At 39.5% G+C, this 14,001-nt stretch overlaps 1 protein-coding gene across 2 annotated transcripts in view; it reads left to right on the top strand.

Moving 5' to 3' along the window:
• The window catches only part of LOC146816680 (adhesion G protein-coupled receptor F5-like), an 873,687-nt gene that overhangs the window by 537,666 nt on the left and 322,020 nt on the right, over positions 1-14,001 (top strand). The gene's annotated exons all lie outside the window — the stretch shown is intronic.

The following is a 14,001-nucleotide window of genomic DNA, read 5'->3' as shown; positions in this document are numbered from 1 at the left end:
TGCAAAAACAGAACATTCTATGGTATCTTTGCAAGCATTGAAGGAATCTTCATAGTTGTGAAAATCTCCAAGTAAATCCAGTTCTGAACGTCACGGTTTGAACAGTTGCAAAAGTGCTAAATAGTAAAATTCCCTTTTAGCAGGAGTGTCGCAACTCAGTTTCCTGTGATTAATTAAATTTCCTTTCCTTTGTTTCACCAAACATCCTTCGGAACCAATCACTGCATATTTTCCATCATTGCTGTTTTCTGTAGTATTCTGTTTAAAAGTGTAGTTTACCAGCACTTCATAGAGACATATGTTCTCAAGATGATGACTTCTATTTGGATAATATGTGTCCAACATATTTGTTTTCAGAATATCTGTACTTTCTGGTTCATTTAATGCTAAATATTCAATTTCTTGCACAGATTTAAGAACTCGATTTCGTGTTGCAGCAAGACCTAGACTCACCCAAATGATTCTTCTAGATTTGGAGTATAAACTTGCACATGATAAACGATCTGAGCATTCATACGCTCCAATCTCTCGATGGGATAACATCTTTGAACTGAAACTGTATAATTTCTTACTTAGTCTCTTCTCGTGAGAAATCTCTTTCCACATTTCTTTTAATTCCGTCTTTTCTGATTTTGTAATGTAGGATGTTACATACCGAGCGACAGCAATGGAATTATCTGCTACGTACTGAATATCCATGTTAGCATTCCACATAGAGAGAATAACCGGATTGTAATCATTTATGTATTTTGATTCTTCACATCTTCTCAAATTGTAAGAATTTTTGGGAGACTTTCTAGTGATAGTTAGTCTCACGGCTGACGTAAAACTGTTTACTCTTCCTTTTGATATTATAGGATGTGGAAATCCAAAACGACATTTGGTATACAACTTTTCCTTAGACTTGTACTTTCGTCAACAGTATTTTCCACATCGATGGCTTTGGAATCACAAGACTTGTTGTCTTAAATTGTTTTCTTCTGTGCTTTTGGGTATGGCACATGTGGCATATTCTTCAATAAACAACAAAACAGTATCATCAGAATCAGTCCCAAATTTGGGGGCAGATTTGATCCATATGAGCATATGTATGTGATCTTGATACTCCTTTCTGCAAAAGAAATCCACAACTTCTCCAAGAGGAGGATTCTTTTTATTACAGATAAAAGACATCATAGCTTCAAATATATGATTGAAATACCTGCATACATTTACAGGATCCAAAGAGCACAATGCTCCAGGTGTCTTGTATTCAATATTTTTTATATTCGAATTTGCCTCTCGAAGAAATTCAAGTAAATCATCCCAAGCGTATTCAGCACAGCTTAGGGTAAGGAACCACGTAGGAGTTCCTAAGTTCCTTAGCATACATTTAAGTTCTCCATGACGACGATACCAATATCCATTAGTGCCACGCTGACATGCCATCAGATTAATCAGCTGAGATTCTAAATGATCATCTCTTTGATGTACTTTATCAATAAATTCCTTCGCAGAAACATTTTGAAAATGTACTCCTGTTTTCAATATGTCATTCACTGCATATGAAAGTCCAGACAAGTCACTCTCAAACAAAAGATGAAATATATATGGGATACATTGTCGAAATCTTGGATCTTCTGCAAACAATCTGTTTGTGCGATATTCAGATGGAGGAATCTGTACAGGTCGTTCATCATATCATCCACCTTTTCCTGTTGGGAACAACTATGGAAAACAATGAGCTTCCAAGCTATTCCCCATGACTTCTTTGGAATGAAGTGGATGTACACTGTAATGTTCATAGATTTCTTCACTTCTGGACATGTCCACTTTTTCAATTTGACCAGTTAACGTTTCAGTATCATCTCCTAAAAGTATTTTTTCTTCTTCCATATACATATTTTCATAGTCCTCATTGTTTTTAATCAGATACAATGTTGCCTTTTGCACTTTCCTAGCATCCACTAACTCTTGCCACATTTTCTTGCTCTTAGTAGGAACGCCATTAACTAGAATAACCAGTGGATCATTTTCTACATTCTCTACACCAATTGTTTCAATATTTTTCTTTAAATCTAGAGGTAAATATACAACTCTTCCTTTTAATCCTCTCTGTAAATCTGAAGGAGGCAATTTACCTGTTTTAGGCTCCATACGAACAATAGCCTGAAATGGGTGCACACATTGAATGAGAATAGACTCATAAGTATTTAAATCTAACAGTTCTGGAGGAATAGTTACCAACTCTAGATTATTATGCACAGCTCTAGCAGGCATTTTATTCTCATCCAATTTATTATAACAATATTTACAAATACGTTATGAGTTTGCCGACAACAAATACAAGAATAATTTGGCCTTTCACCCAATATCACCTTAAACTTAGTAATTTGTTCTTCAAACTTTTTGGTAGTAGTATGTTGCACATTCTCTTCAACATTTTCTTCAATTAATGCGTCAGTTTCTGCACTCTCTTGTTGAGGTCCAAAGTAACAAAACTCAATTTCATCACAAACCTTCTTCACATCTGATACTGATCCACGCAAAAGAGCAATGTTCAACTCATTTAATATTAGTGCTGGACTTTTTGCATAATACAATCTTCTTACTAACTTCCACATTTGAGAATGAGGTACTGCTAACATCCTGAAATGGTGAAAAACACTTTGACATACTTTCCTAGAAAGACAAGCCAGAGAATGACCTTGCAAACCAGTAATTTTTCTCACTCTACAAGGGTCTAGTCCTTACAACATCTTAATCTTTTGTTTAACACTTTTTTTACTATAATCTCGTAAGAAATTGTGTAAAATATCAATAGATTCTTGTCGTACACTACAAATACTACTGCAATCCCAAGTGTACGCTGGGGCTTTAGGATGTCTCCCTAGAACTTCGTCAGTTAACACTTCTTCTACATTTCTGGGAACCATCTTCTTATTCTCAATTGCACAACCATTTCTAACCTCATAAGCTCGACCACTGGTATCAACTGCATGCAATAAATTATTGCTCTGTAAATAACTCTCTTCATTAAAGAAAGGCTCTGAACTTGAACTGTGTTTCCATTCACCCAAAAAAAAATCACAAAAATTAGTTCTGTTAATTACTCTTTTCCTCTTGCTTTTGGCCTTCATTAAATGGATTGGTTTATCCAATTATCGAATTCTGTTTAAAACTAAAAAAAACAGTTTCTTTTTTAGTTCAAAAGCCTTTTGAACAATGGATTCAATATGCTTCTTCTTTTTATAAAACAGTGCTCTTTTTCTATATTTTTTCACATCTTTAAGAAAGTTAAAAACAACTCTATTATAAATTTATTTTTACGGATTTCTTTATACTGATTTTGCCTCCTTTTACCATATATCAAATCTTTTGAATTTAAATTTTCTTTTTTTCCTTTCCTGTAATTCGTACTCTATTTTTGTGGTTGAACCATTCTCAGTAGTTTGCACATTCCGCACACTGCTTCTAGGCTTTGTAAGTTTTTTAATAAATGCTTTTGTTGTCTTACCGGAAGACTTTTTCTTTTTAGCCACATGATGTTGGTCATACAACACTTGTTCTTGAATTTTCTTCGCATAAGTGTCCTTTAACTTTTCTCTTTCTTGATTTTTCAGGCATGGTAGCTTTATTGTAATGGTGATAAACAATATCTGTAAAAAATAAACATAAATAAATGTATTTTAATACATTTATAAATTATACTTTTCAATTATTATACAAACACATTCTATATAAAAACCATGAAACCACTTTCTTTTCTCATCACTAATTGAAATTGTAATTCAAGGTGTATACATAACTGTATAGGTGATTACAGGTCTGCATGTGTAATGGACAAAGGTTTGTACCAGTGTTTGTGTTAAGCCCTGGGACATTATATGAGTACTTAGGCAATGGCTGAATGATTACAATCCTGAAAGGAGAATGCCTGGGTGAATGTATGAGTGGTTTGGTTTTGCCACAGTGAATGGATTAGTATATGGTGCTGAATGGGTCACTAGAGGAGTGAAAGGAGAGTGACAGGGTGTTTGCTGGAAGTGCATGTATACTCACTGGGGAATTGAAGGTGTGAAAGACAAGTGTGTAGGTGGTTACAGGACTGCATGTATAGTAAATAGGCATTTGAAGCAGTCCATGTGCTAAGGCCTGCCTCACTGCATGTGCCTCACTGCATGAGTGCTTGGGTACTGATTGAATGCTTAGAGTACTGCAAGGAGAGTACCTTGGTGAATTTAAAAGTGTTTGGGCTTTTCGTAAGTGAATGGATTAGTACATGGTACTGAATGGGTCACTAGAGGAGTTCAAGAGGAGTGACAGGGTGTTTCTTGGAAGTGTATGGATACTGACTGGGGAATTGAAGGTGTGAAAGACAAGTGTGTAGGTGGTTACAGGACTGCATGCATAGTAAATAGGCATTTGAAGCAGTCCATGTGCTAAGGGCCCACTCACTGCATAAGTACTTGGGTACTGACTGAATGATTAGAGTACTGCAAAGAGAGTGCCTGTGTGAATTTAAAACTGGTTCAGTTTTGGCACAGTGAATGGATTATTTCATGGTTCTGAATGGGTCACTGGAGGAGTGCAAGGTGAGTGATAGGGTGTTCGCTGCAAGTGTACAAATACTGACTGTGGAATTGAAGGTGTGAAATACAAGTGTGTAGGTGGTTCGACATCTGCATGCATAGTGGATAGGGGTTTGTAACAGTCCATGTACTAAGGCCTAGCTCAATGCATGAGTACTTGGGTACGGACTGAATGATTAGAGTACTGCAAGGAGAGTACCTGGGTGAATTTATAAGTGGTTGGGTTTTGGCGCAGTGAATGGATTAGTACATGGGGCCCGATTCACAGAACTAACTTAGGACAAAATCCTAAACTTATTACCATTTTGGTATTCACAGAAGGCATTTACTCATTTTGGTAGTCACAGAACGCACTTACTCATTTCGGTATTCACAGAAGTAAGGAGTCCTAACTTTAGGACTCCTAAATGCCTTCTGTGAATACTGAAAGTCTTAAAGTTAGGATTTTTCTCAGTTTAGGAGTAGTAAAGTTAGGACTCCTAACGTTAGGACTCCTAAATGCCTTCTGTGAATACCGAATGTCTTAAAATTAGGATTTTTCTCAGTTTAGGAGTAGTAAAGTTAGGACTCCTATCTTTAGGACTCCTAAATGCCTTCTGCGAATACCGAAAGTCTTAAAGTTAGGATTTTTCTCAGTTTAGGAGTAGTAAAGTTAGGACTCCTAACTTTAGGACTCCTAATCTGAGAAAAATCCTAACTTTAAGACTTTCGGTATTCACAGAAGGCATTTAGGACTCCTAAAGTTAGGACTCCTAACTTCTGTGAATACCGAAATGAGTAAGTGCCTTCTGTGAATACCAAAATGAGCAAGTGCCTTCTGTGAATACCAAAATGGTAGTAAGTTTAGGATTTTGTCTTAAATTAGCTCTGTGAATCGGGCCCATGGTAATGAATGGGTCAGTAAAAGAGTGCAAGAAGAGTGACAGGGTGTTTCCTGGAAATGTATGGGTACTGATTGGGGAACTGAAGGTCTGAAAGACAAGTGTGTAGGTGGTTCGACATCTGCATGCATAATGGATAGGCGTTTGTAGCAGTCCATGTGCTAAGGCCTGGCTCAGTGCAAGAGTACTTGGGTACTGACTGAATGATTAGAGTACTAAAATTAGAGTGCCTGGGTGAAGTTATAAGTGGTTGGGTTTTGGCGCAGAGAATGGATTAGTACCTGGTGCTGAATGGGCCACTGGAGGAGTGCAAGGGGAGTGACAGGGTGTTTGCTGGAGTGTATGGATACTGCCTGGGGAAATGAAGGAGTGAAAGACAAGTGTGTAGGTGGTTAGAGGACTGCATGCGTAGTGGACAGGAGTTTGTAGCAGTCTATGTGCTAAGGTCTAGCTCACTGCATGGGTACTTAGGTACTGACTGTATAAATAGAGTACTGCAAGGAGAATTCCTGGGTGAATTTATAAGTGGTTGGGTTTTGGCGCAGTGAATGGATTAGTACATGGTGCTGAATGGGTCACTAGCAGAGTGCAAGGGGAGTGAGAGGGTGTTTGCTGGAGTGTATAGATACTGACTAGGGAATTGAAGGTGTGAAAGACAAGTGTGTAGGTGGATAGAGGTCTGCATGCATAGTGGATAGGGGTTTGAAGCAGTCCATGTGCTAAGGACTGGCACAGTGCATGAGTGCATGTGTCCTGACTGAATGATTAGAGTACTGAAAACAGAGTGCCTGGGTAAATTTATAAGTGGTTGGGTTTTGGTGCAATGCATGCATTAGTTCATGGTGCTGAATGGGTTACTGGAGGAGTGCAAGGGGAGTAGGTTTTTAAACAGTTATGTGTCAGGAAACAGATGAAGTAACCACATAGCTCTGTTAGAATTCTTGCACAAGTGCACAGATACTCACAGTATGATTCTAGACAAGCAAAACTATTCCCTGTACTTTAGCAAGAGAAACTCAGTAGACTGGAAGGAATAAGATGACTGCATACATTCTACATATTTTACTACTGCACTCTAGTGTGAATGCCTGACTCATTCTGTGAATGCATAAGCAATGACTGGGTTCTAATAGTACTGAAAGTTGACAACAGGATAGGTTTTTCAGCAGTTATGTCTTAGCAAAGACATGAGGTAACCACATGCTTCTGTCACAATGGTTGCAGAAGTGCACACAGACTCACAGTGTGACTCTAAGCAAGCAACACTATTCCCTAGACTTTAGCAGGAGAAACTCACTAGAGTGGAAGGGGTAAGGTAACTGCACACATTCTACATATTTCACTACTGCACTCTAGTGTGAATACCTCACTCATTCTGCAAATGCATAAGCAATGACCAGCTTCTAATACTACTAAAACTTGAGAACCAAATTTTTTTTAAGCAGTTATGTTTTTGCAACGACATGAAGTACCCAAATACTTCTCTCACAATGTTTGCCCAAATACAGACAGACTCACAGTGTGATTCTAGACAAGCAACACTATCCCTTATACTTTACCAAGACACATTCACTAGTCTGAAAGGGGTATGGTGACTGCACACCTTCTACATATTTAAATACTGCACACTACTGTGAAAGCCTTGCCCTCTAATGCTATTAAAACTTGACAACATGACACATTTTAAAGCAGTTATCTATCAGCAAATACATGATGTTACAAAATGCTTTTCTCACAATAGTTGCCCAAATGAACACAGATTCACAGTATAATTCTAGACAACCAACTATCCCTTGTACTTTACCAAACACATTCACTATTTTGGAAGGGATAAGGTAACTTCACACATTCTACATACTTCAGTACTGCACTTTAGTGTCAAAGCCTGACTCATTTTCCAAATGTATAAGCTATGACTGAGTTGTAATTCTACCTAAACTTGAGAACAGGAAAGGTATTTAAGTAGTTATGTCAATGCAAAGTCATGAAGTACCCAAATGGTTCTTTCTCAGTTTTCTCAAATGCACACAGACTCACAGTGTGATTCTAGACAAGCAACACTATCCCTTCTACTTTACCAAGACACATTTAGCACTCTGGAAGGGGTAAGGTAACTGCACACATTCTACATATTTGAATACTGCACAGTACTGTAAAAGCCCGATTCATTTTGTGAATGCATAAGCAATGACTGGCTTCTAATGCTACAAAAACTTGACAACATGACAGGTTTTAAAGCAGTTATCTGTCAGCAAATACATCATGTTACCAAATGCTTCTCTCTCAATGGTTGCCCAAATGCACACAGACTCACAGTGTGATTCTAGACAAGCAATACTATCCCTTCTACTTTACCAAGACACATTTAGTACTCTGGAAGGGGTAAGGTAACTGCACACATTCTATATATTTTAATACTGCTCAGTACTGTAAAAGCCTGATTCATTTTGTGAATGCATAAGAAATGACTGGCTTCTAATGCTACAAAAACTTGACAACATGACAGGTTTTAAAGCTGTTATCTGTCAGCAAATACATGAAGTACCCAAATGCTTTCTCACAATGGTTCCCAAATGCACACAAACTCACAGTGTGATTCTAGACAAGCAACACTATCCCTTGGACTTTACCAAAACACACTCACTACTCTAGAAGAGGTAAGGTAACTGCACACATTCTACATATTTCAGTACTGCACTCTAGTGTCAAAGCCTGACTCATTTTCTGAATGCATAAGCAATGACTGGCTTCTAATTGTACCAAAACTTGAGAACAGGATAGGTTTTTAAGCAGTTATGTGTATACAAAGACATAAAATACCCAAATGCTTCTGTCACAATGGTTCCCAAATGCACACAGACTCACAATGTGATACTACACTAGCAAAACTACTCCCTGGACTTTTAGCAGGAGAAACACATTACTCTTATTAAAAAGAAAGGCACCACATACAACCCATCACAAATTATTAACTCACCTTTCAAATTGATTTGTAGATTAAGAAGTATGTCAGTCTCACATCAGATTTTCTTATACGGAATATCTGTACTGCAATGCTCTTAGCAAAACCAAAAAATGGCATACTTTCCCTCTCATTCTGCACACATATACATGTAAATATCAAATCACATTGCTTCCCACATGATTTCAAAAGCTAACACACATTTCTATTGGTTACACATTTCAACCCTTTTAAATTGACATAAGTTTGAACCCTACCCCCAACCTGCTTACTGCCTGTTACCACGGTAACAGTTCATGGAACAGCCATCTGAGCACAAAGGTCACAAGTTCAGCACACAATGTTGCTACTCCAAACAGCAAGTGTGCTTGACATTTCAAAATATCAGCTTATCCTATGCAATGTTTCTTTCAAATAGTTTTTGTTAACTAATAAGAAACATGATTTTAACAAATACAAACATGCACCCTACTTTTCAGTCTAGAATGTTCTCAAACAGCCAATCATTTCTTTTCGTTTTTCATAACTGCATCTAATCCACCAATTTAGAAAAATCTTACTTTTCAAACTGCCATTTCACATACAGACACCTTCAGAGTGCATCCAGACCTCCTTCCGAGATGCTTAGAGTGTGGATTGTGGGACACAGCTATATTTTCTGGAGCCAAAGGTATGCAGAAAACACAGGTATTGACAAAGACCTAGGTTTGCCAAATGTTGACATTAAATGGATTGGTCAGAGAGGATTAAATTTGCATCAATTGATGCCATTGGTTAAATCCTTTTTGCATCTCCAACACCCTGACCTCATAATTGTGCACTGTGGTGGCAATGACCTAGGCACTTTGACTGGGGTAGGTCTGGAAATGCTTATGAAGGACACCTTTGGCGAATTAATGTCACTTTTCCCCCATACTGCCTTTGTGTATTCTAACATATGCCAAAGACAGAAATGGAACTGGTCCAATCATTTTTGTCCACAGATTGAGAAAGCTAGGAAACATGTCAATAAAGCTGTTTCTGCATATCTCAGAGATTATAGGATGGGGTCCATTTACAACAACAATCTGCGTTTTAATATGCAAGGCATCTATAGGAGAGATGGTGTATATTTTACTGATGAGGGTAACAGAGTCTTCCTCAACAACTTTAGACTCTGTATAGGTACTTACTTGTAGGTACCAAAATCTCTCAATAAACAAAACTGCTCTTTTTGGAGCCACTCATGATCTAAACACATAAGCTTGATGTTTATCTGAAAAATATATATATTTTTTTTGCTTGGTGTTGCGCACCCGACGCGTTAGGAATCGCGCACCTAACGCGAGAGGAGTCGTGCACCCAACGCGTGCACACCATTTTTCTGCGAGCGGAATCATGCACCCAACGCGGGAGAAGCCGTGCACCCAATGCGTGCATACCAGGGGGCCGTGCTGGGTGCGCGACTCCTAATTTCCCCTTAAAAAAAATAAAATAGCACCTATCACTAATTGCTATTCTCCCCGGGGACCCCATCCCTGAGGCCTATATACAATGTTGGAGACCGTTGGGGAGCCCCAATGCCCCCACGGTCCCAGCCGGCTCCCCGCGTTCTTCGGGAGCCAGCATTGCTTTTCCACACGGGGACCTGCTAACATGCAGCTCCCCGTGTGGAAAAGCAATATGGTTTGCATTTTGAAAGAGAGAGCAGGTTTCCTCGGGGCGCGTGTGCACAGTGCTGAAGGGAGGGGGCGGGGCCTGTGGTGATATGTGTGCAAAAACGCCCTGTGGCGCGTTTTAAGTTCAGGAATTAATTCCTCTTCAATCCAGAGGGTCCCTGGGGGCAAACTAGCCCACCAGGTACCTACAGTAAGCGCCCCGTGGCACGTTTTAAGTTGGGGGATTAACTCTCTTCTAACACTGATGGTCCCTGAGGGTCAACTAGCCCAACAGGGATCTCCAGTATGTGCCAGGGAGCTGCGTTGCAGACAGGTGTTCAGGGGGGACGCCCCTTTTTACACCTCTCTGGAACGCAGCTCTGTGGTGCTTACTGGAGTACATAGTGGGCTAGTTTGATCCTAGGGACCCTTAGGGGACTTAATCTCTCAACATAGAACAGCCACAGGGCGCCTATACACAGTGGTGAAGGGAGGGGACGGGGCCTGAGGTGACGTGTGCAAACACGCCCTATGGCGTGTTTTAAGTTGGGGAAATAATTCCCCTTCAATCCTGAGGGCCCATGGGGGCCATCTAGTCCACCAGGTGCTTCCAGTAAGTGCCACTGTGCTGCGTTGCAGAGAGGTGGTCCAGGCCATGCCCATTTTCTCTGCAACGCAGCTCTGTGGTGCTAACTAGAGATACCTGATGGGCTAATTGTACCCAAGGGACACTCAGGATTCAAGGGGACTTTATCCCCCAAATTAAAACGGCCACAGGGCGTGTTTGCACACGTCAGCTCAGCCCCCCCCTCCCTTCACCAGTGTGCAAATGCACCCTGTGGCATGTTTTAAGAGGTAGTTTTAATCCCCCTGCTCTATTATATACTGGGGGCTTACAGAGGAGGTCATGCTAATAACAGGGGTACCCCAACGCATAGTGTTTCCTAGTGTATGTAGGTGTTTTAACTGTATTCTAACACTGGCTCTAGGACTGGTTAGTCAGAGTCAGTTACCACCAGTACCCATCCGAAAAAGTTGTGGGCACAGGATGATTTTGCAACAAAGACTCTTTCTGCTCCTCTGTTTGTTCTTTCTGCACGTCTTCCTTCTTCCTGCACTTTTCTTCGTCTTTGAGGACTTCTGTTGCTTCTTTCTGCATTTCTTTTACTTCTTTCTGTGTGTTTTTCTTCTTTCTTCACATGTCCTACCTCTGTAGGCATAGTTAGAAACTAGCATTTAAAAAAGCTTTGAAATTCACTTAAAATACCTTAGGTTTCAGTTACGTTAAAGTTAGCAATTAGCATTTAAAAAACCTTTGAAATTCACTTAAAAAAAACATAGGTTTCAGGCACATTATAGTTAGGAATTAGCATTTAAATAGCTTTAGAAATTCACAGAAAAAACCATAGGTTTCAGGGGTGGTATAGTTAGCTGGACATTTCACTCGTACAAAACAATTGAAATTCCACTGTTATAGTTAGTTCAGCTAACTATAATGCACTGATGATGACGTCACATATTACATCACTCATGACATGGTCAGTGACATCACTGATGACATCACTGATGACATCACTGATGACATCATCCATGTGATAGTTGCAGACCTCCTCTCACCCTAATATAACCTTTGATACACACATTCAAAAATAGAAACAAACATTTTCAAAAAAATGGACATACCAATACCAGTTACAACAACCTATTCAGTAATTCCAAGACTTACATACACATCCACTCATTCGCCAACCGTCCTATATAGTCACTCATACATGTACTCACTCTTCATATGTACTCATACACCTATACACCTATACATCCTGTTAGACACCACCACTCATTCATAGAGTTACTCACACACATAGTCACTCATGCTAATAAAGAATCAAACATCTATTTACTTGCATATACAGTTATACACACACCGCTACACTTACTTCTACAGAAACGTACACATACTTACTCTCTTAAACAATCACTTATAGAAACACATAATTATTTGTACAGGAACTCTTCCAATCTCTCACTCTCACATATACTCACTTATTACACCAATACTCACATATACTAGTTTAAACCATATGTCGTTACTCATAAAGACACTATTGAGACAGTCATTCACTCACTAACACACCCATACACACACTCATCCACCCATACAGTCCTGCACACATGCTGTCTTCAACACATACGAACAGTGAGCCACTCATTCATGCATCTATGCGCTAAGTAATACCCCCACCGAACAATACAGACACTCATACTGATACTCTAAAAACCAACTAATAACCCATATAGACACTCATGTAGCTACTCACCAACCCATGCAGCCACGTATACACAAAGTGAGAGACTGATGCAGATATTTACATATTTAAACATTACTCGCTAACCCATGTATTCACTAAGATGCACTTAATCAGTCAGTTATACAAACAATTTTACAAAAAAAAAACATCCATTTAGACACTTATTTACCCATTTATTCTTCCATTGAGCTTCAGATATACATAGATACAAAATATTTAATTTTCAGAAAGACACATTCACTGAATGATGTCATCAGTGATGTCATTTGAGATGTCATCAGTGATGTCATGAGTGATGTCACTGACCATGTCATGAGTGATGTAATATGTGACGTCATCATCAGTGCATTGCGGGCGCGCGAGTTATAGTTAGCTGAACTAACTATAACGGTGGAATTTTAATGGTTTTGTACGAGTGAAATGTCCAGCTAACTATAACACCCTAGAAACCTATGGTTTTTCTGTGAATATATATATATATATATATATTGAACCCTGTCGGCATGATGGAGGGGTGACCACATATGTTTGGATACCTTGTTTCACACTATAGGCATGTTGTGCCAGAGCGTGAGACACCCTCTCCCACTAGGTGTAGTGGGTGAGCATCCAATGATGAAACATGCCACAAGTGGTACTTGTGGATGAGGCTCCTACAAAAAGTTTCCAAGAGATGCCAGTATCACACTTATTTACCTGGGTGTGGAGCCCTCATTCTCAAGGGATCTAAGGACCATGCAACTGATCTCTCGATCTGACGAGATCAAGATAACATAGGTCAACCCTCTTAAGTGAAGTTTCTTGTAACAGACTGGGAGGTTGAAGGTTACACCCTAAATAGCGTCTCACTCCAATTTCTGGTTTTATATCAATTGGAGTAGGGTCAAGACAGGTTTTATATGGCTGAGCTCAAACAGAGTTGGCAAAGAGGGCAAAAGAACAATTTGTTGGAATGCTTCTCTGCAATTCACGACAGTCGGGCTTATTGCAAACTTTGCTTCCATCACCTGTGTTTGCTGATGGTAATGAAGATATACAAGATTAAGCACAACAGGAAGAAGAAGAGCATCAAGACAATTCCATTAAAAAGGTTCATATGAACCTTTAAGGAAAGGGGCAGCAACAACAGCACACTCTGTGAAAGAAACATTTAATAATGATCATGAAGTGCAGAAAGTGGCATGTAAATTCTAACTTGGTTGCAACATGCTGCTGGTTAATGTTAATGTTAATGTTAATAATAATTTATAGAGCGCACGTACACCGGTTGGCTTCATGGCGCTGAAGGCAAATCTGCTGGTAATGAATTTAGTTAATTGAAGGCTTGAGAGAAAAGCCACGTTTTGAGGGACTTTCTAAATTGCAGAAGGTCTGTGCAAGACCGGATTTCCAGTGGGAAGGAGTTCCAAAGTCTAGGGGCGAGAGTAGCAAATCTGCAGCCACCTAAACATACTCGTTTGAAAACCGGAATGGTTAGGAGAGCAAGATGGGCAGATCTAAGGTTACTTGTAGGAATGTGCCTAAGAAGTAAGCTGTTAAAGAATGCTGGGCTGTTGCCATGCAGAGCTTTAAAAATGAGACAGCCCGTCTTAAAGGCACAACGCTGGGAAACGGGGAGCCAGTGCAATTTCCTCAGAAGGA

Source organism: Triturus cristatus, chromosome 6, assembly GCF_964204655.1.
Source record: "Triturus cristatus chromosome 6, aTriCri1.1, whole genome shotgun sequence".
NCBI lineage: Eukaryota > Metazoa > Chordata > Amphibia > Caudata > Salamandridae > Triturus > Triturus cristatus.
The sequence above is the reverse complement of the archived record's forward strand: the minus strand, read 5'-3'. Positions and strand labels throughout refer to the sequence as shown.